The sequence below is a fragment of the Amblyomma mixtum genome, chromosome 10, assembly GCF_055824585.1.
Source record: "Amblyomma mixtum isolate Tamu chromosome 10, ASM5582458v1, whole genome shotgun sequence".
NCBI classification, from domain to species: Eukaryota; Metazoa; Arthropoda; class Arachnida; order Ixodida; family Ixodidae; genus Amblyomma; species Amblyomma mixtum.
The window spans coordinates 58,262,131-58,284,146 of record NC_143021.1 but is presented as its reverse complement, the minus strand read 5'-3'; the positions used below and the strand labels follow the sequence as shown (position 1 = coordinate 58,284,146).

General features: G+C 50.0%; 1 protein-coding gene across 7 annotated transcripts in view; it reads left to right on the top strand.

The window, feature by feature from the left end:
• The first annotated feature begins 5,884 nt into the window (after window positions 1-5,884).
• Window positions 5,885-22,016, top strand: part of LOC149325877 (uncharacterized) — a 77,164-nt gene continuing 61,032 nt past the window's right edge. For 4 of the 7 annotated variants that reach the window (XM_089562824.1, XM_089562828.1, XM_089562819.1 and 1 more), the window contains exons 1-2: window positions 5,887-6,130; window positions 21,192-21,251. The gene's annotated coding sequence lies outside the window, so the exon portion shown is untranslated. Of the gene's footprint in view, window positions 6,131-21,191; window positions 21,252-22,016 lie in introns of all 7 variants that reach the window. The other 3 variants (XM_089562823.1, XM_089562822.1, XM_089562827.1) reach the window with 2 other exon arrangements.

Here is a 22,016-nt window from a genome sequence, read left to right as displayed (position 1 = left end):
AGATCTGCAGCCGGCGGAAATGAAAGGGAAAGAGAGAGGATAGTAAGAAGAAGTATAGAGGAGAGTGATAGCAAGAAAGGACAGGAGAGAGCTTTTTACACTGTTTACAAAATACAAAAGTAATCAAGTTTGCCCAGCTCGGGCGCTAATATCAAAGCATGTCCGAAAATATCTGCGCGCGCGCGGCCACTGCCCACAATCACTTACAAAAGGAGTGAACTCTATGTACATAGCCGCGCGCACTTAGCGCCCTTTCTCGGACTGATCGCGCGCGGCACACTGCTAGTGATTCAAAACTATCGATAGCACTATCGATACTATGGATAGTAGAGTCACTATCGAACTATCGATGCTAAAAAAGACTATCGATAGTATTATCGATAGTCAGTACTTTCGATAGTAGTATCGATAGTACTATTGGAAAATACTTTCGATAGTTTGGATCCCGGCCGCGGCGGTTGAATTTTGATGGAGGCGAAATTCTAGAGGCCTGTGCTCTGTGATGTCAGTGCACCCTAGGTGTTAAAGAACCCTAGGTGGTCGAAATTTTCGAAGCCCTCCGCTACGGCATCCGTCATAGACTGAGTCGCTTTGGGGCGTTAAACCCAATAAAACCAAACAAAAACCAAACCATATCTATTGATAGTACTATCGATAGCGGCATCAATACTACTTTTAGTATCGATCCAATAAAATTAACCACGCGTACCCACTGGCTCCTAAAGTTGGTTTCCCGAGTGTGTGGTATGGAGGTGATGGTGTGAGTGACTGAGAGGGCTCGCCCGTTTTCGCGGCTTGCACGTCACAGAGCTCTGCAGACATTCCCAGGGTGAACTTGCTGGATGATGGTGGTGGTGGTGAAAACATTTAATAATCATAGAGAGAGGCGTTGGGGGTCATGACCTGAAGGGTCACGCCCTTACAACCACTAGGTGGGATGCCTAGTCAGGCACACCATCGGCGCTTGCCGCAACCCGGGCGCGCTGCGTTAAGGCCCTTTGGGCCTGGAGGGTGAAGCAACCGGACAGGGTCGCCTCCCAGTCCTCTCGGGTGGGGTTCGGGATAGGGGGTAGGGATGGGTTCTGCTGGCAGGCCCACACCATGTGGTAGGTGTCAGACACCTCCCCACAGTGTGAGCACCGCCCGTCGAATTTAGGATCGAAATGCTGTAGAATTGCCGGGCACAACATCGTGTTGGTGAGCAGGCGCATGAGCACCCGTTCGTTGACCTTCCCCAGCCCTTTGCATGGGGTGGGAAGAGTTTGGTGCGTGGATTTGTAATAATCGCATATTTCCTTAAAAGTGTAAATCGGATTGAAATGGAAGTCCTGGTCGGCGTCGGGTCCCGTGGGAAATGCCCGGAGAGAGAGCGCGCGGGCGGCGGCGTCGGCTGCCTCATTTCCGTGGACGCCTTGGTGACCTGGAGCCCAAACGATAGATCGGTGCGCGGGATCCGAGTCTCGGCTACAATTTTGGTAAATACGATAAGCTAGGGGAGTAACCCACCCTTGCGTGACGTTTCGACAAGCCCCTCGTGAGTCGGTGATTATGTATTTGGAGGAGGTGTCAGAGGCTGCCAAAGCGATGGCAACTTCTTCTGCGTGAATTGCTGACTGGGCCTTGAAAGTAAGGGCGTCTACTGTTTTACCCTCGTGGACGACCGTGGCCGTGTACCATCCCCTGGAGTCCGGGCCGGACGCGTCCACGTAGAAGACTCCTGGTTTGCTCCAAAAATGGCGGTCCAAGGCTTCCGCCCGCGCCAGGCGCCTGCCATTATGATCCTCTTTGGACATATTGGTGGGGAGAGGCCGCACGTGGAGGGCGCGTCTCCAGTGTACGGGAAGGCGGCCTCTCTCCTCTGCGAATTGAGTGTGCTGGATGTGAAGTCGGGCTAAAAGGCGGCGACCCGACCCTGTCTTTGTGAGACGAGTGTATTGGTTGTTGAGGTGGGCCTCCCGAAGCTCCCTAAAAGTGTTCACCATGCCCAGTGCCATAAGGCGGCTGGTAGAGGTAGAAACTGGGAGGTCAAGCGCTCGTTTCATGATTTTGCGGAGGATGACCTCGAGGGAATCCTCCTCCTGTTTCCGCAGGTGGAGGTAGGGACTCGAATTCAAGATTCGACTGGTCACGAATGCGTTCGCCAGCCGCAAGGCGTCTTTGCATCGTAACCCACCGCGCTTGTTGGAAACCCGGCGGACCATGCGGCCCACCTGGTCCCCCACCTGCCGGAGCTTGGCGAGTGTTGTGTCGCAGCGTCGCTGGTTGTGTATGAAGAGTCCAAGGACTCTGATTTCCTTGGATTCGCGAATGGGACCGCTTTGCAACGAGAGATTGATTTGGGTCGAGCATGTGCGCGAGGGACGTAAATGCACGAATTCCGATTTCTGCGGGGAGCAATTGGTAACCGTAACTTGCTGGATAAAATGTTAGCGCGCGAATGACCTAGTTGCGAAACATCAGTGCGAAAAACATTTCTGCCGCGGTTACGTCCTCAAGACGACGTCTGCAGTGCATGATAATGTAGTGTAAGCCAGCACAACTTGTGCTGTTTGTTCTTTCATCGAATGCAGTTCCAGGCACTTTTACTAACTCTCCCAGTGCACGTTAAAGAACAACAGCTGGTCGAAATTTACCCAAAGATGTCTCCTACGGCATCCCTCATAACTTGAGTTTCTTTGGGACGTTAAGCTTCATGAGACCATGAAACCAATCAGGCATCGCAAATGTTTCGGTTATATCGCTGGCCAATCAATGCATAATATTCATATTGTTACTATCAATAGTCTTACCAAGGACAGTTTCACTATCGATAGTCTTGCTATCGATAGCAGAACTATCGCTAGTATTACATTCGATAGCAACACTATCGATATTAATACTACCGATAGTCTACCGATAGTAGCACTATCGATAATTTTTTACACTATCGATGATTTAAAAAAAAACTGTCGATACTATCGATAGTCAATTTTCCGATAGTTTTGAATCACTACCTAGGCGTCAACCGAAAGACCTGTGAATATCAGTGAGATGAAAAACTTGTGCTACCTGTATTTTCGTAATTTCTGCAATAAAATATGAAAATGAACATTTAAAAGGAACGACTGTCCTACTAATCAGGGGATATTCTCAGCAACCAGACACGGGGAAACCGCGTGCGACGGTGTTGGAAGACTCGCCAGGGTACCGAGCAATGCTCAACAACCTGAGAACAAAGCCTGAAAGCGCAATTCGGGCAGTGCGAGACATTGTAAGCGTTTTATCGAAGGAACTGAAAAGTGTGCGTCTAATACATCTGGAAATAAAAGAAAGCTCATGCTTTCCGTGAGCGAAAAAAAGGTGGAGTTGGTGACAGTGCGCGAATTCAACGGTGTTCAATCTTGGCATGTGTGGTAGCTATCCAAGTCACCAACAGAAGCACCCTCTGAATTGCGCGTGGCAAGTAAGTACGTACCGCCGGGTCTGCATGGAAGAAACTAAGTGTACAGGAGTGAAGACATTGCGCATGGTCGAATCAGTCGAATAGGCGGCTGCAGCCCAGAAACAAATTTCTTGAGATAAAGCATGTGCCCGTGGCCTTTTCGAATTATTCATTACGCTAAAAATTATTTGAAATATCCTGCTTATTATTTGACTTTAACGTTTTTGTGGGTATTTTAAGCTGCACATGGAATCCTGACTGAATTTTGGTTTGGTTTATTAAGGTTTAACGTCCCAAAGCGACTGAGGCTATGAAGGGCACCTTAGTGAAGGGCTCCGGAAATTTCGACCACCTGGGGTTCTTTAACACGCACTGGCATCGCACAGCACACGGGCCTCTAGAATTTCGCCTCCATCGAAAGTCGGCTGCCGCGGCCGGGATCGAACCCGCGTCTTTCGGGTCAGCAGCCAAGGGCCGCAACCACTGAGCCACCGAGGCGGGTCCTGACTGCGTTTGGTGGAAGCGAAATGCCGAAAACGTCCATGGGCTGTCCGATTCCGCATCGCATCAATGAACCCCAGGCGGTGAAAAATGATCCCGCGTCCTTCACTACAGTGGCTCTCATAGCTAATCTGACGCATCGAGACATAAAGGACTATATACAGTATCCTACCAAAATCGAAAACCCGTTCACAACTAAGGAAGACTCTTCAGACCTGCATGGTGTGCTCAACGTTGCGCAAGGGTCTCATTGGAAGGGTCGTAACTGCCACACAAATCAAAGTATTAAACGTGTCTTTAATGATTCCAAAATTTGGTATAAAGAACATGTGAATAAATTTAAAAAATATAAAAAATGTTTTTTTAATTCTCTACAGAAGTTCTCATTGTTCTTTGTTTTCGTGATGTTAGTGCCATCGTACCTCTTTAGAGAAAGACACATAAATATAAACTTCAGCACTTTGATAGGGCGGTTTGCATAGATTATAGTGTACAATTACTGCCACTCTGGTACGCGCCATTTTTGATATAACGACCTGCAAACTAGAAGCAAGAACGTTCTTTTTGCTGGTTTGAATAATTATATATAAAAAAACATCTGTAACCGGCAGACAGAAAAAAATAACCAAGCACACACAAAAACATCCACCTATTTAGTCAAACAACAAAGGGTACCTAAGGTTAATATATTTTATGCAATTCATAACCAAATTTGGCCAAAACAGCAGAGCACTTACTCGCGGAACTCCACTTTTCCATCATTAATAGTTTTGCGTACTTCGAAAACATTTTCAGGGACAATACCAATTGCGGATGCCTTCGTTTCAGTCATCGGGCAACAATTTATAAAAGTTTCAAATATATTTAAGTGGTTGGCCAGCCATCCTTTCTTCGACGTTACGGGGAACCACCCACCTATCATTTTCTTTTCCATAGCCCGCTGGCATCCACCGTGCCCGCTGCGTTGGAGTTTGTTACTGCCTACCGATATGTGACCTGCGTTTTTCAATAAAATGATTAGTTATCTGCAGCGCCTCGCCCCGCATGCTCTCAAAATATCCCGAAATAGAGAACAGGATATTGCTGCGGGCCGGCAGAAAAGACTGAAAAAGTTCTATCGCGAAAGTTCTTGCTAAGTTTTAAAACATCTTGGATATTATCGAGATAATGCATGTTTCTCAAAAAAAAAAGTCTGCTGTTTTGTAGAATGGCTTGTAGAGAATTCTGAAGGATTGGGTACTGTGTAAAGGATAATACTCAGAACAGGAGAGCAAGCTGTCGGGCTAGTTGGTGATGCATTTTTAGAAAAAGGTTAGCACAAAAAACGGACAATGGACAGAAAGAAATTACACATAAGACACATAAGCGCTCATGAATGTCTTATGTGTCGTTTCTTTCTGTCCCTTGTCCGCTTTTTCCGCTAACTTCTTTCGAATAATAATCAAAAGATCAGGTGTTTGGCAAGAAGCAAACATGGTAAATGCGAATTCTCTGCTTCCCACTTAGATGTGAAGCGCATGAGTCCTTATATGTACAGGGAGTCTGAACATTTACGTGGAGCAAAAGTCCGTTGCAGACAGCTTGTGGCAGCAAATCCTGGCGGCATCATGAAAAATTTGCTTGTGTTAGTGTTTCGCTTGATCGTAGTTTTTACTCCATTAATAAGTTGCCCGGTTTTACTGTAACAATCTCTACACGCACAGGTGATCATGGACGCAGTGTCCTAGTACTGGCCGCTTTGTTCTGCCAAAATTCCGGCACTTTGTCAAGACTTTTTTTTTCATCTTGGCGCGCCAGGGCCTTGCAGCCCTCTTATCACCGGAGCACACGAGCGTATCAGCATTGACTATTGTTCCTCTGACTCCGTGCAGACCTCCAAAACAATAACAGTTGTTGCGGATTATCACTCTTTACGAGGAGCACGCACCCCGACTGCGCTGCCAACGGGCTCTGACGGGCTTCGCTGCAGACCCTATCGCGCCTGCTTTCACAGCGGCGAGCTGGCACCCAAACAGCCGGCGGCAGCACCTGTACCTGCCCATAAACACATGCGATATGGAACGTGCGCATTGCAAACAGAAAGCGGTGGCGCCGTGCAATGAACCATCGCACGAACGCGTTTCGGCGGTCGCCCTAGCGCCGTTTGGTTCGCCATGAGACGCCTATGCGGCCGGGCTGAGGAAGTCGCTGCTTGACGACGACGAGCAGGTGAGGAATTAGGCTGCCGATGCATGCGGTATTCAATCCTCAGCTTTTTAATGTAAGTGGCACTATTTCATTAAGTGCGTCCACGACGTCTTATAACCAGTCTGGTTTGCCCATGGAGCGACCCTCCAATTAAATATTTCTTCACGCATCATTCGTTTCGATTTTGTGGCACTTAGGAGCTTTCTGAGACACCATTGTTGTATGACGCAACCTTGTCAAGGGCCGCTGATTAAAGTTGCAGGATAGGGCGCGTATCCAGAAGTACACCGATATACAATGGTCGGTTTATTACCTGGATTAAAACGCGGCCTGTCATCAAATTCACAGCCTTTTACTCATCTTCAGAGAGCGAGAGCTGCTTAGGCACCGATTAAGGAATTGGAAATTTTATGATTATTTATTCTGAGCGTGAACTCTGTGCGTAAAAATGGTATAATCATTACCATCAGCAAATCAAACACCACTTTTGCATCTACAAGAAATGACTTAGTGGAAGACATTTTTTCTTACTGGAAACAAATCTTGCAAAAGGCATTTCGCTTGTTCACCTGCGCGTTTACATTTAATACAGTTTTTGCGCATCATCTCTGAAGCTGCCGCATCGCGTAGCCTCACGTTTCAGTCTAAAACGCCGCAATTATTCGAAAACACTACAAGTCCACATTTAACATCGGAAAGCCAGAACAAGGAGGTGACATCGAAGCACCCACGACGCACTGGGCCTAGAAAGTTCATCTAGGGCAAAAACAAACCATTCACATCATGGAGGTTAGAATGTGACGCCTAAGGTCACGTGATCAGTTTTTATGCATTTATTGCTACCTCACCAGGCCCATTCAAGGTAAATTACATGAAGGTGTTGTTTTAAGGGCGCATGGTTGATTCGACGGAATATGTGAAAGATAATGGGTCAGAATGAAGTATGACGGCGTTGGGCAAATCATTGCAGCCCTTTGGAGTGCGAACAAAAATGATGAAAGATGCGCAGATGTAAAGGTCAACGCAGGTCAACGGAACAGCAAGCCCCTAGAAAAAGGAGGCCGCAGTGATTACTCCAAGAGGATATCTGTATCTCCCTGAATGTGCTGTTTTGGTTCTCAAAGCTTTTGCTTCTTGCGTTTCTCAATGCATTTCTACGTTTAAATTAGCTGCGATACGGCTACGAGACGTTCATTTATTTACAAGCTGAAAAGTCTAAAAATCGGGACATCACACGGTTTTCAAGCATGCATCTTTGTAGCTCCTCTTCTTCTGCAACCTAGGGAAATACTGTCCAAAAGTCGGGGCGAACAAGAGGCCGCACTTGCCTGAAAATTTCCTTAATTTGCGGTCCGAATGGTATATAGGAGCAAAATACTTTATCACATCATAGCCGTGCACGGGATTTCAATCAGCGCCCGCGGATATACAGCATTTTTACTTGCCAGATTGTCAGACTACTGCGTGATTGCCTCAGTGGTGGTGCTGGAGGCACTAGTTTATTTTTAAAAAGAAAAAAAGGTGAACGAAAGGGTGATCCCGGCCGCGCCAATTGCTATCTAATATCTTAAGCACCTGAGCTGCAGCCGGCGGAAATGAAAGGGAAAGGGAGAGGATAGTAAAGAGAAGTATAGAGGGGAGCGATAGCAAAAAAGGGAGGGGAGAAATTTGTACACTATTTACAAAATACAAAGATAATCAAGGTCGCGCCGCTCGCGCGCATATATCCGAGCTTTCTCCGCAAATAAGTCCGCGCGAGCGGCCACTGCGCACAATAACTTAGAAAAAATTAAAGTAAGCTGTATCTACATACATAGCCGCGCGCACGTATCGCGTCTTGTCTCGGACTAATCGCGCACGCGCCAGACTACACTAGCGGCCGGGGTGGTGCGCCCGGCCGCGTATACCGTCCGATGTACCACCCTCGGAGCGTTCATGTCACGCGTGCACTACCTGGCGAAGAGCAAGCGGGAAGTCAAGCACGCCTGCTCGATGAACGCACACAGGCTCGCCATTGTTCCGTCACGGGTGCGCGCACTGCCGCGCGGCCAGAGGAGCGCCTCGAGACTGTCCGGGATGATTCCCAGCGCCCTGTAGGCCGCGAGCATCTCGCGACGAGGCACTGCAGAAGCGGTCAAAACGAAGGCGCATGTGCTCCAATGTCTCCACTAAGCCGCAGTCACCGCACGCGTCGCTCGACGAAAGTCCGTGGCGCACCCGTCTTTCCCGGGGCCACTCGCTGCCGACGCGCTCTCGAATGGTCATCGCGCGCTGGAGGAACGATAATGAGCGCGCGCCGACGAGAAAAATGCGCTCTCCTCGCGCGATGCGAGGGTCTGGGTGTTGCTGACGGAGGAGGTTGTATATCACCGCACGCAAGCCTTAAAGGGCAAGTTTTAAGGCGAAAGCCTTTAATGCCTCATACTGTCGTTAGCAGACGCGTCGGCAGGAGTGTCGACAGACGCGTCGGCAGCTGTGTCGACAGACGCGTCGGCAGCCGTGTCGACAGATGCGTCGGCAGAAGTGTCGACAGACGCGTCGGCAGCCGTGTCGACAGACGCGTCGGCAGATTCGTCCGCCTTTCGGCGTCACTGCTTAAAAGGCTCAAGTTTCCAGCATGAATAAAGGTGCATCTAGTGAATGCATGGGCTTCATAAATAAAATAAAAGGAGTAAAGTCAAGAAAAGGAAAATAAAAATAAAAATAAGAAAATGAACAAAAATAAAAAAAATCAAAAAGAAGATGTAGAAATAAAATTAAAAAAGCAATAACAATAAAAAGGAGCAAAAATAAATAAAAACACAATATGAAAATTAAAGAAGTAGCTAAAAACAAACAGTGGCCAGGAAACGCTTTCGCCTTGCAGCACTTTAGAGAGCCAAAGTGCCCCCTGAATTTTTTCTTCGCTGGGAGGAATTGGCGAGATCGTCAGCTTGCTCGTTGCCGTGGTTACTGCAGTGACCGGACACCAACTGCACGAGAATGCTGCATCTACGCTCCGCGAGACGCTCAATTCGCACGCATAAGGCGCACAGCAACTGGCAGCGCCTAAGGGCGGCACGGGAATCGCACAGCAGTGCACACCTGGGTGGCTGGGGAGTAAGGGCGAGCACCAAGTCCAAGCTCAGATGAAGACCCAGTAGCTCCGCCGTGGTCCAAGAGCCCAGATAAGCCACTCTTTGCTGGCGGTGCAGCTGCAGAGCGGGGATGGTGGCCGCAGCGGCGAGCGAGCAGCTTTCGCTCGACACGGAGCCGTCAGTGAATACAAGCAGATGGTCGCGCAGTTGTTCGTAGAGGACAGCTCCGGCTAGCTGCTCTATCACACATAGTACGCTTTCCCGCGATACCGACGATCTCTCGCTGTGCCTCCGTCGTGAGGGGCCAGACGGAGCAGAGGCCGTAAGGGGGCGCGGCGTGCGTCAGCTGGTCATATTCCTGCAGTGCCGTGCCCATTCTTGAGCGCGGGTATTGACAAGGGAGCTGCATGACCTCCCCACCGTCTGGTGTGCGGTAAAGGCGGTGGATGTGGTGCAGCGAGAGCTGCGTGGCCTGTAGCTGCAGAGGTCACCCGCCAGCTTCGGCCAGTGTCGCCTCGCATTGCGAGTTCCCGGGTAGGCCGAGGCAGGTTCGCAGCGCTTTGCGATGCTGCAGATCCAGTGCCTTCCATGGTGGTTTGCGCACCTAGCCGAGAGGCAACGCGTATAAGCGCAGCCTGCTGAGATATTCCCTGACCCCGAGCGGTGAGCTCGTGCACTACGGCGATAGTTCTCTTCATCTCCTGGTAGGGCCTGGTCGCCACGGGCAGAAAGGAGAGGCGGTAGTCAATTTCCAGGCCGAGCTACCACACGGAGCGTTTCCATGGCAGCGGCGTCCTAGCCAACGTCAGTGGCGTCAGACAAGCGCATATGCGAGCCCCGCAGGCCATGGCTGCAGACTGTCAAACGCACTCAAACGTGTTGAGTGCGTTTGACGCTGTCAAACGCGCTCAACACGTCCAGCAGCAAGGGCAGTGCTACCTGCCGCGCCGCCACGGCGGGCTCGAGTGCGGAGACAACGTCCGTGATGGAATCTTGCGCGCAGCGCCTCCCGCGAAACCTGACCCGACGCTCGTCAAACAAGTCCGGTAGAGCTGTTGGCGTGAGGTCTTGCCGCAGCATCTAGCCGATTGTAGATCGTCCAGTCTTCTGGCCTTTCCTTCCGTCGCGCCCTGCACTCCACCTTGTCCCTTTTGTCGCGCAGATCGAGCAGCTTATTTTCGGGTGTTGGCTGACCTGCCCGCACCTCTGCGCGACGTGTGGCTGTGAGGGCGCTTCGGACAAGACTGGTGAAGTTATCGGCCCCTGACGCAGCGGCGGCATCCGTCTGCTGGCGGGAGCGGCCCCAATTCACGATTTCGTACGCACGCATAAGCGCGCCTCTTCAGCAGTGGGCTCTATGGTGATGGAGAAGTGATCCGAGCCCCAGAGAGAGGGTGCACGGCGCAAGGTCGCGTCGATGCCGCTGGACACGAACGCAACGTCGATGCAAGAGCCTGGCGATCCGCGCCGTCGGAAGGTGGGCTGGTCAGTGTTGAGGGGAGTGAGTCCCACCGGCCTTGCTGTGTCATGCAGGCCGTCTCCTCGCCGGTCGTTGCGCGCACTGCCCCACCCCACGCACAATGATGAGCATTGAGGTCACCAACGATGAGCTGGTGCAGGGCACAACACGACGACACTGCACGAAAGCGCCACAGCTCGGCGCACATAAACAGAGGCCACTGATGTGTCAGCGCCACCGGCGCGCACTGTAACAGCCACGCATGCATAAACGGCACTCGTCGCCGCCGCCGTGCCGACGAGCGTGGGCTGAACGTCGCGCCGCACATAAATGGAGGCCCGCGATTTTCCGGGTCGATGGGCAGGGTAGCCGCATGGGATTTATGCCTACGACACCTCCTCTCGTTTTGGTGGTCCATGGTAGCCAATGTACCCGGGCAGCCGCATTTGGGGCTCCCCATCCCGCATCCTTACGTATGCCTCCTGCAGCGCGAAGACCTCTGGTTGTTCTGATGTTATGTGTGAGCGGAGCTCAGTGTATTGCGCTGCAAAGGATTGGATGTTGCATTGCAGGACTGTGGGATGCGGGGTGCTGCCCGGGGACTAGCCATGCTGTTGGCTATTTAGTGCAGGAGGGCCTTTCACTTCCTCAGAGATGCGGCGACCCTCAGAGCCCTCTGGCAGGAGCACGCTTAGTGCTCGCAGCGCGGCCTGCACGCACTCGATTATGGCATCGCGTGCGTCCAGAGGGGAGCCACCGGATTTAGTGGGCACAGACCTCACTGGTGCGGTGCGAGAGCAGGCCTGCTTCTACGGCTGTTGCCCTCGCTGCTTCTGGGGCTGGAGCTGCTGAGAAGGCTGCTGCTTCTTGCTGTGGCCCGCAACCTGCGCTTAGCTGCGCTTGTTTGGTTGCTTCTTTGCTGCCTGCGGCGCCGTTTCCTCGCGTACAATCACGCGCACGGCCCGTCGTGAGAGAGGCACCTCTGACGAAGCCAAAATCGTGGCGACATGCCTCTCTCGTTGTCAGTGTGGGCATGAGGGGTCCGTGGCAGGGTGTCGGCCGCCGCAGTTCGAACAGCGCGATTTTCCGCTGGTGCACGCTCCAGTGTGGTGTGGTGCACCGCAGCGGGCACAATGGGCAGCAGCTCTGCAGGCCTCGGTGGCATGGCCCGGGCTGGAACAGCGGGAACACTGAAGTTGTCGTGGGTGGCAGGGTCGGACAGAGAGACGCCGCCTGTAAATGAACACGTGTGGCGACGGGATCGGCGCCGCAAGGCGGAGAAGCAGCGTGCTTCCCGACAGCGACGCCAATGTCACCGCCACCGCCGACACCACTGCGGCAAGCAGCTGGTCCCCTGTGCTGCGCGTCCACGCCGAACACCAGCCCACTGGACTGATAGCGAGGAACTGGCTTCCTGGCGCGCTCAGCCAATCCACGGATTAATGTCGCACGCCAGCAGCGAGTCGAAGGTAGCTGCGCAGCCGGAGTCCACCGAGACCACGTTCCGCCGCATGTTAACGCGAACCGCCGGCACGTCAGGGCGCGGGCCCAGCTCCTAAGCAATCTGGTTCCTTGGTTATGGCCACGCGGCGTTCCGCTGGCCGGAACAGGGCAGTCCAGTGGAGCTCGTCATGGACCGCCACAACAGCAGCAGCTCTGTGCACGGCAGCCTTTCGCTTTCACTGTGCTCGGATTGAAGACTGGCGCCAGGGGATCACGCTGGCGGCCTGCAGTGAGCGCGAGGATGCCGGGGGGTGGCATGGCACTCGCTGCTGTCAGGCACGCTGGCAGCATGAGGCGTGCTCCGGCTGACAGCCGCATCTGCGGCCTCTGGGTCACGTGCCGAGCCTGGTGGCTTCTGCTGCGCTGCGTCACCTTATGGCGTCACTGGCAGCTGGCCCTACAGGGTTGGGGCTTGCGATCCGGCGGTGCAGGGGGAAAGCAGCCAGCACTGGCAGACGCGCTGTTGTCCGCTGTCACTGGCCTGGCTTTGTAGTGTGGTCTCTCCCTCTGGACGATGAGGGGGAGGTGGGACAAGGCCAGTGAGCTGCAGCGCTTCGCGCTTAGCAGCAGATTCCTCCCCTCCGCAGCTTTTGTTCCCCTCCCCCTCCTCAGGGTGGGTGGAACGGCCCGCTTGCGATGGGTGCTTTCATCCATGGCGTTGTCCCCGTCTGGTTCTGCTACGGCTGCACCCACCGCTGCCGGAATGTGGCCTCCAGCGAATGGTGGCTGCTGGACCGGGCTGGCAATGGTGGCTCCCACGTGTTGGTCCGCGCACGCCGCAATCGCCGCAGCAAGTTGCGGAAGGGCCAAAGTGCGCAGCGTTGCCTTCGCTGTCTCGGGAGTCAGGGCAGCGCTCTGTGCTGCGTGTTGCTCGCGCTCTATCCACCTCTCCAGCAGCGGAGACGATTCGAGAGACTGGTCGCGGCGTGCGCTCTGCGAACGAGGCCCTCCCGGCACATTCACAGCCTTACGCAGTCCGCGGCCGCAGGCTGCCTGGTGGGGCTCCATGGTCGGGAGCCACGGGAGGTTGTTATAGCAGATCCAAGTTCGTTTCCGGCGGGTCGAAGGAGACTAAAAAAAACACGTCCGACTCGGTTAAAGGTCAGAACCGGTCCTCCCTCACTCTACCGTGGCGCGTGTTTTCAATCTGCGTCAGCATCACCTACCATTCCTTAGGTGAGTGCCTCCAAATCCTCGACTCAAGTGGCGCTTCAGAGATTCTCGAGGAGGTGAACGAATGCTGTTTTACGCCAACCTAGAATATTGGGTTTGTGAGCACTGGTCCTGTCTACCAGACTGGAAAATTTATGTATTTTGCGGTGTTATTTTATAGTACTTTCATGAATATTCCTTGCGTCTGCTGGCGTTTACTGAAGGTACAGCGGCATGGCGTTGTTGAGTACTATCTGTTCCGCATGTTTGTTTTCTTTTCTTTTTATGCGAAGCATATTACTAGAGCTATACTACAGCCCGTCAAGCGCGGCGGTGGAGCTACCATTGACCTTTAGCGTGACCACGTGACACCACGTGACAACATGACGTCACAGCAGAGGAGAGATGGGCTGCCGGCTCGCGCGGTCGGCCGCGGCGGTGGAGGCTCCACATCAGAGGCGCGGCGGCTGACCACGTGACAACATGACGTCACAGCAGAGGAGAGATGGGCTGCCGGCTCGCGCGGTCGGCCGCGGCGGTGGAGGCTCCACATCAGAGGCGCTGCAGCTGACCACGTCACGCTACAGCAGCGGTATAAAGCTGAGCTTGCCTCGCTCTCCGGGCACTTACGAGGCGGCCAGGTGTTGGGATGCCGCCTAGAAGCAGGGCTGATTTGAACGAGAAGCGAATGCTTCAGCGTGCCACAGCGACCGATGAAGAGCGGGATGAACGTCAACCAAGGAAAGCCAAGTATTACCAAGCCTAGCCATCAATATGCTTCGCATATGACTAGGCTTAACCTTAGCTAAGCCTCAGCAATTTTTTTTATGCCGTACTTATCTCAAGTGACCGTGACCGGTAGGAAAGTTCCCCAGCACCACCACCTAGAAAAAAAAGTTATGAATCCAGTCTCAGGCGTCAATAACAACATACTTTTGAATGGAAGCAGAACAACCATGCACGTAAATGATCAGCATGACCTTGTATCTTGTAATGTAACGGCTCCAGCATTTATTGGCTGACCGGTCGCATATACAGGGCGTGTCACGTAACTTGAACCAAGGATTTAGAAAAAAGTTGGTTTGATCTGGTTTGGTTTGGTTTACGGAGTTTAACGTCCCAAAACGACTCAGGCAATGAGGGACGCCGTAGTCAAGGGCTCCGGAAATTTCGACCACCTTTGGCTCTTTAACGCGCACTGACATCGCCCAGTACACGGGCCTCTAGAGTTTCGCCTCCATCGAAACTCGGCCGCCGTGGCCGGGATCGAACCCGCGTCTTTTGGGACAGCTGCCGAGCGCCGTAACAACTTATCCACCGCGGCAGGCGATTTAAAAAAGCACTCCGGAGCTGAACGAAAGCGAATGCATATTGTTTGCAGTCTCGTGGCGCATCTCAGAGTATTTTTCGAATTCCGCTTAATTAGCTCATAACAATACATTAGTTATGTAAAATTTTATTATTCACTTTAGGGTCACTTTCGTTTCGTTTAGTTGTAGAGGGGGTTATGAAAGAACAGATCCAGATTTTGTAGCAACATATCTTCTACGTGGTCCTTTTCTTCACTATTCAAAAAGAAAGCCCCTCGAATTATGAAAGAAAGAACACGTGGTTGCGCTCTTGTACTGCCATATTGTAGCGCTGCCAGCCGTGTCTTGAGTGAACGAAGCGTTGGCGCTCACCTATCAGCGTGAGCTCTCAGGCCACTCCAAGCGCATTCTTGGAAGTGCGTCAGCATATTCTTCTTGAAGATGGAAAGCGCGCGCCAGGATCTGCGACAAGTGATAAGCAGGCCACCGAGAGCCAATTCAGACGGAGCTTGTATTGATACATCGCATCCGTATTGGAAAAGTCCCGTATGAGTTTATGTGGGACAAATATGAATTCATATGGGAACATATGAATTTATATGGGACATATAAGAATTAAAATGCGGCCCATATCAATTCATATGGACACATATGGAGCTATATGTGACGCACATGAAGCCATATGTGTCCAATATGGGCACACTTCTTATGGGGCATAGGGGAGGAAGTGCAGTTGATATGGAAGGTGATACGAGGCCATACGGGCACATGTACCAATATGCTCGCAAAAAAAAGAGTAAGCTGCCCTCTAGACCACACCATTTCACAATATTAGCCCTACTTAGGTTAACAGAATTTCAATCGCCTATCGGGTCAGTTGTCTTATTGTGGTGAAAATCTACATAACCTGGGAAAATGATGTACCCTGCCACCATCCCGCGTGAACCATCCTGTTGTTCATTCCGTCACTGAACGCTTATTCCGTCTCTGAATGAGCCTCTGAATGCTTAGTCGAAAGTGTATTCTTGACATCGCACGTCCTCTGGCCACATGACATCCTCAGATGGATCTACCGCAATGATCGATAAAGATGCAAGGCTCCAATGACACCTCCCGGTAGCCCGCACAAATATTCAGGACATTTGCAAGGCAAGCAGGAATAGCTACGACTGCAGTGTGTTCATTGGTGAAAATCTACTGTGCGAAAATGCGCATCTGCCTTTAGACATGAGCAAATAAAGCGTTGTTCTCCAGAGCTGGATGTGGATTAACCCCCCCGTTTCTTGTTAACGATCAGTCTTGTCGGGCAGCTTCGATATGCCCGCGCTATACCCTCACGGATAACTGAACCAACATTCACACGGTCTGAAACGGAAACAGAATTTTGTGAGAAACGCAATCAAATGCCTTTCCGAGATCAGTCTGAAGCATGGCCACTCACCCATTAATGTCATCTCACTTTCAAGTACACCGCGCGCTTTATGAATGTTTGAAAAAATTGAACGACCTTTTATTCCACAAGTCTGGTGGGGTCCAACAATATCCAGGATCACTGTCGGTAGTCTTCGCGCTTATACAATCATAAATATTTTGTAGTCCCCATTAGTGAGTGCTTTTGGTCGATATGCGGTAACCAATTGTAGTTTCTCTACTTCATCCGTTTTAGGTATGAGTACTGTATGGGAAGCTCCAAAAAATGGAGGCAATACGTTTATTGTATAGGCCTCATTAAACAATGTACTTAACATTGTACTCAACACCGGCGCAATTTCATGCTTAATTCCTTTATAAAATGCCGCACTGAGTACATCTGGCCCTGGTGATTTTCCGAGGTTTAATTTATCTATCGCGTGCTCGACTTCGCTTTGAGTTATTGCTGCTTTCATTTTCTTTTTACTTTCGTCGTCCAGCCATTGCACTGTACCAAGAAACTGATGCTTAAATACGACGGGGCAGTTGCCGCAGCTGGCACAGGACAGGGTTAATTGGGGAGATATGGGAGATTCCTCTGTCCCGCAGTGGGCATAGTCAGGGCAACAATGATGATGAGCGTAGCGTGCAGAGGTTGGTATTATTCTAAAAAAAAATTGCCCGATTTCCCCACGGCACGAAGCTTTAGAGAACATCTTCTTCCTGTTTCAAACACTGATATGGTATCGCCTTTATTCGTTGGCTTGAAGTTAACATTGGTACCCTTTTTTGCTGTAAACAACCACTGCCCTTTGCGTTGAACCTTTAGAGCTTAGAAACTTTGAAACCTTTGAGAGGATGGGGCGCTATCAACCTGTGTTTCGCACAGCTTCTTCTCCACCCTTCCTTTTGACTTATTGTGGGAAATAAAAAAAAATACTCTGTTCTGTTTTGGACTAGCCACCAATTTGTGAGCTTTATGAAGTTAATTCCAACATTCAAAATATTAGCTTAACCTTAACAACATTATTGTAAAGGACATTAACTTTAGTTTGCGAGTACTATGGTCCGCCACGGCTTAGAGTTTGTTAGTGAAAGGTTTGTATTGTTACTTCGAACTTGGTATTTTGGCGAATTTTTGAAAGTTTTCGCTGCAACACCGAGTATGTGCTGAGGAGTCTAGCCGTCATTCAGCTGCTATTTGGCCTCCTTTCTTCTTGGTAACAAACTTTTTTTTCATGGATTTAAGGAGGTTTAACGCCCAATAACTGCTCAGACTATTAGGGACGCCCTAGTGAAGGTCTCCGGAAATTTCGACAACCTTGAATTTGTTTAACGTGGACTGACATCGCACCATGCACGGGCCTCAAGAATTTCGCCTCCATCGAAATTCGACTGCCTCGGCCGGAATCGAACGCGCGTGCTTCGGGCCAGCAGCCTTGACCATGCACTGAGCCTCTGCGGCGGTTTAAGCAAGCAACACCCTACATGGGTAACAAACGGTGATAAATTCCTTTTCACTAGACCTCGTTGCTTTTGCAGTTTGGAATGCACAATATGGTGGCACTGCTAGACAGGCACAAAGAAAATAATATAGACAGCATATCTACAAAGAGACAGCAAGAGAACTCTTTAGAGAAGCCTGAAGGTTTTCATGAGAAAACCATAATAAGTGAGGAAGTCGCAAGCGCCACAATAAAGAAGTTGTTAGCACGTCCACAAGAAAAAAGTTGAATCTCAACTGCCACAGATCGGTTTGCAAGTGGAGAGCTCACTGTCAATTTATGTATTATTACGCTCACGCTCTCTTGCGAGGTTGCAACCGACGCTCGCGCCAGCATTTGCTGAAGTCGCGCTTAGTAGCCCGAGTCTGCAACGGAACGAGAGGCTTATTTGTGCTTGGGGGAGTGAGGGCAGCCGAATGTGACCAAAGGTCATCACTGGCCGCTGTTGCCCAAAACCCTCTAAAGAAGACGGCATTCCTGATTCCTGTAGATGAAATCAGTCCAACGCTGCACGGTATAGGAGTTTCGTCGCTATCATCTGTTTTCGGTAGGAGCATCGCTGAGCTGCTGATGCGCTCCACTTAGCTTGTGTTACGCACTCAGCACATGAGCAATGCGGGGCCAGTGGAGCTTCCTTAGGTACGACGCGCGCCCAGCTTGGCCTCATAATATAAATCCCGAATCCTTGCTTGTATCTTTTCGCAAATAAGCAGTTATTACTTTGTCCAACTTATTAAGCTTAGCAGTGCAACCATTCTCAGGGATATTCTCAGCCTTCATGAAAAGGCACTCGCAACAACGTTTGCAGCTGGAGGCCCTGAGAAAGCCTAGAGCAGCCACATGACATCTCTTCCAGTTTGTCCTGTTCCAGGTTGCGCGGTGCCGATACGCTCTTCTTGTTTAAGAATCTCTACAATGAATGTGACACCCCCATATCCACCCATGGGTAATGGCGGTCTTAGAGGCGTGGATGGAGTAAAGGGAAAAGTATATGTGAAAATGTCATTATTTCAGGTATTTAACTGCCCTTAATGATGGTTGGCGCGCAAAAGAGCTTTACTAAAATTTTGAGGGCATTGTTTTACATTCTGGGCTGCAAGTTCTATTATAACACGTGCTATGTATGAGACATCAGTATTTGTTTCCAAGCGTTGCACTGCGCGCACTCGTAGTTGGTCGTGGTTAAACCATATTTTGAGGAATACTCATCCCCTAACAGCATAAAAAGCGCCCTTGAGCGGAGCAGTTTGGAAGCACACCTGTAAGCAAATCCATCCAGCGCAGCCGGCTTTAAACCATTTTCCTCGTCGTCAGCAACAAAGTACCTCAGCCAGGTAGAGGTGTATCACGGCGAACACTCGAACGCTCTCTTCCGCTCATGAAGTACTGATGCGCATAAACAATCATGGAACGAAGTTCTGGAAGAGCAGCGGCGCGTGGCACGCGAATTTGCGCCGCATCTGCGCGGCTATGGCAACAGTCGCTTCTGGGTGAAAACATGTGATTTCAATGCTCAGACGTTGTGATTTCAGACACATGTCATTTCAAAGGCTCAGCCCGGCAGTTCGAAGTAACATATGCACCGTCATGATTTTACAAAGAAAAATACCCGCGTGCATTCCGGAACCATCGCGGTGATTGATGCCCTCTTTATTCATCTTTCTTTGTGTAACTGATTATATGAGCGTTATCTTAACATTGCGGCGCTGGAAGGAATTCTCGAATGAAAACGTTTTCTTGGGTTTATGGAAGGAATAAATACAGAGTCAATACTAAAGCTATTTAGAAGGAAATTAGCGGAGCACTTCCCTTAGAAAAAAAAAAGCCTGCGCTAAAAATGCGTTCCAAACACATTCTGTTCATTTAATTTTAATTATACTTCTTGTTTTCCATACGTAAATACGTAAAGAAGTGAATGGTTTCTGAGTGTACTACGAATGAAACTTAGATAATTTTTACGAACACTTCAAATATACAACTTTTGCCCTCTTAGAATATTTCTGACATCCTACAATCTTACATTCAGTTCGGCTTATTCGGTTGAATAAAGAACCTCAAGCGGGCTTTATCACGCTAGAAGGAGTTAAGTTAATCGACTGTGGGACGGATCTCTTAGCCGTCAAAGCAATAGTTCGCTGGAAGACCCTCTTATTTGATAAGCATCAGGAGCCTCATAGGTATAAAACCACATCCCGCATTGGTCAAAAGGCTGGTGATGAAAACATGGTAACGTAACCTCACAATACCCCAAGTGCCGACCGAAACATTCGCAAGAAAAAGTAATGTGTTCCCAAACCTGTTGTACTTGCTTGCCTTATAACACAGTGTTTCAGGGAAGCTGACTACTAATTTTTAAAAATAGCGCTTTTGAGGCCAAAATAAGCTTTTGCGGCATAGTAGTACCGGTGTTGATCATAATCGTCATAAGCTTGACTACGCTCACTGCAGAACAAAGGCCTCTGCCATGTGTATCCAATTAACATTATCTTTTGCCAGCTGCGGCCACCATAACCCCGCAAACGTCTTGATCTCATCCGCCCACATACTTTTCTGCCAACCCCTGCTACGCTTGCCTTGTGTTCGAATCCATTCCGTCACTCTAATAGACCAGCGGTTATCTTTCCTTCGCATTAGATGCCCTGCCCAAGCCCAATTCTCGCTCTTGATTTCCATTAACAATAATAATAAACTTTATTCATAGAGTATTTACAATCTCGTACAGGCACACCAAAGCCACAGGAAGGCTTGTAGGGTGTCGCCCGGCAGCAGCGACAATCCAAGTACTCGATATATACAATAGAAAACAAAACACACAAAAAATATCTACCTATGTACACGTGCACTGAAACTTGTGCACTAAAATAAAGATGAATTGATTATAGATACCAGTGTTGGTCAAATATTTAGGGGAATCCCCCAAGGTGGAGTAGATTTGTAATAAGGGAGTAATTACTCATTGGCATCCACCCGAGCGCAGCCATACGGCTACAAAGGAAAGCTATACAGCTTTCTCAGAAACTTCGTAGTTAAAGAAAAAAAAAAAAAACTACGAAGTTTCTGAGAAAGCTGTATAGCTTTCCTTTGTAGCCGTACGGCTGCGCTCGGGTGGATGCCAATGAGTAATTACTCCCTTATTAGATACCAGTGTAAAAAAGAAGGAAAGGAAAAGAAGAAAAAATATTTAGCCAATAGGGAGAGAAGAAGAAAAAGAAGGCAGAAAGTTACATTCGTTACATTTCTAGCGATAATATAGCGTTTCTTAGCTCTGTGCGAGAAGTCAAGAAGAATGCGTACTCTGGCAAGTTGTTAAAGATAGAAGGAATGTAATAGCGCCTCATTGCTTCCCCAAAATGAGTGCGCACTCTTGGCACAACATACCGCGGTATGTGTCTTAGTGGCTTGGGTTTTATTGTTTCAGTTTTGTTAGGGCTGTCCCAAAAGTATTTTTAAACTACAATTTGCCTAAATAGATTGTCAAATGAGGGGAGTTTCGTGGCTTTAAACACACTTTCCAGTCGTTGCTTGTCGGGTTTATAAAGGACACTTTTAGCTATGTCTTTCAGCAGGCTATTCACTCTGGATGTCACTAACCCGAGTTTGTTGCCTTAATTACTCTACCCGCTTTTGGTCTCTTACCATTGCACTATAATTTTTTTCCTTCCACAGCTCGCTGCGGTGCCCTTGAGCTGAACCCCTTTCCTTAACCTCCACGTTTCTGCCCCATAGGTGAGTACTGCTAAGATGCAGACGCTAAATACTTTTCTATTGTGGGGTATTCGTGAACTGCTATTCAGAGAGCTTGCCAAATGCGCTCCACCCCATTCCAATTCTTCTATATATTTCGCTCTCGTGATTCCGATCTGTGGTCACTACCGGCCCTAAGTACACGTATTCCCTTCCAACTAGCAGCACTTCGCTACAAATAGTAAACTGCTGTATCCTTCAGAGACTGTTGAACATTGCTTTTATCTTCTGCGTATTAATTTTTAAACCTGGAGTACTGGTCTGCTCTACCAAGGTGGCGTTATTGTAGAGTATCCGCCTCGCAGTCGGGAGTTACTGGGTTGGTCCCTTCATGCCGCCGGGAGCCAATCTGCGTGTCTAATGGGTAGAGACGTTTCCTAGCATGGCGCTCAGCCTTAAGGGGGTCATGTCTGGAAAGGGGCCCATAGTGGCTCTGGGCACCGTTGCCAATGAGGATACTGGGCGCCGCTTCCCGACCATGGACGGAATTTAGCAAGGAGCGTCCGCTGAGGTCATAGGAGGCGCCTGCAATGGGCGGCTGTAGGTATCTACCGGTAAAATAGGGACGAGCGAACCCCTGGCCTTGCGCCCTACACTTCGTGTGGGGCTGCAGCGCTTGGAAACCTCTGAAGCATTTACTACCGGCTGTCCGCAACACTCAGAGCACCCAGCCCGGTCTATGGGAGTGCCCGAAGTGCCGCTGGCGGGAACCCAGCAGTGTGCGGGTAACAGATGCCCTCCAGCCCG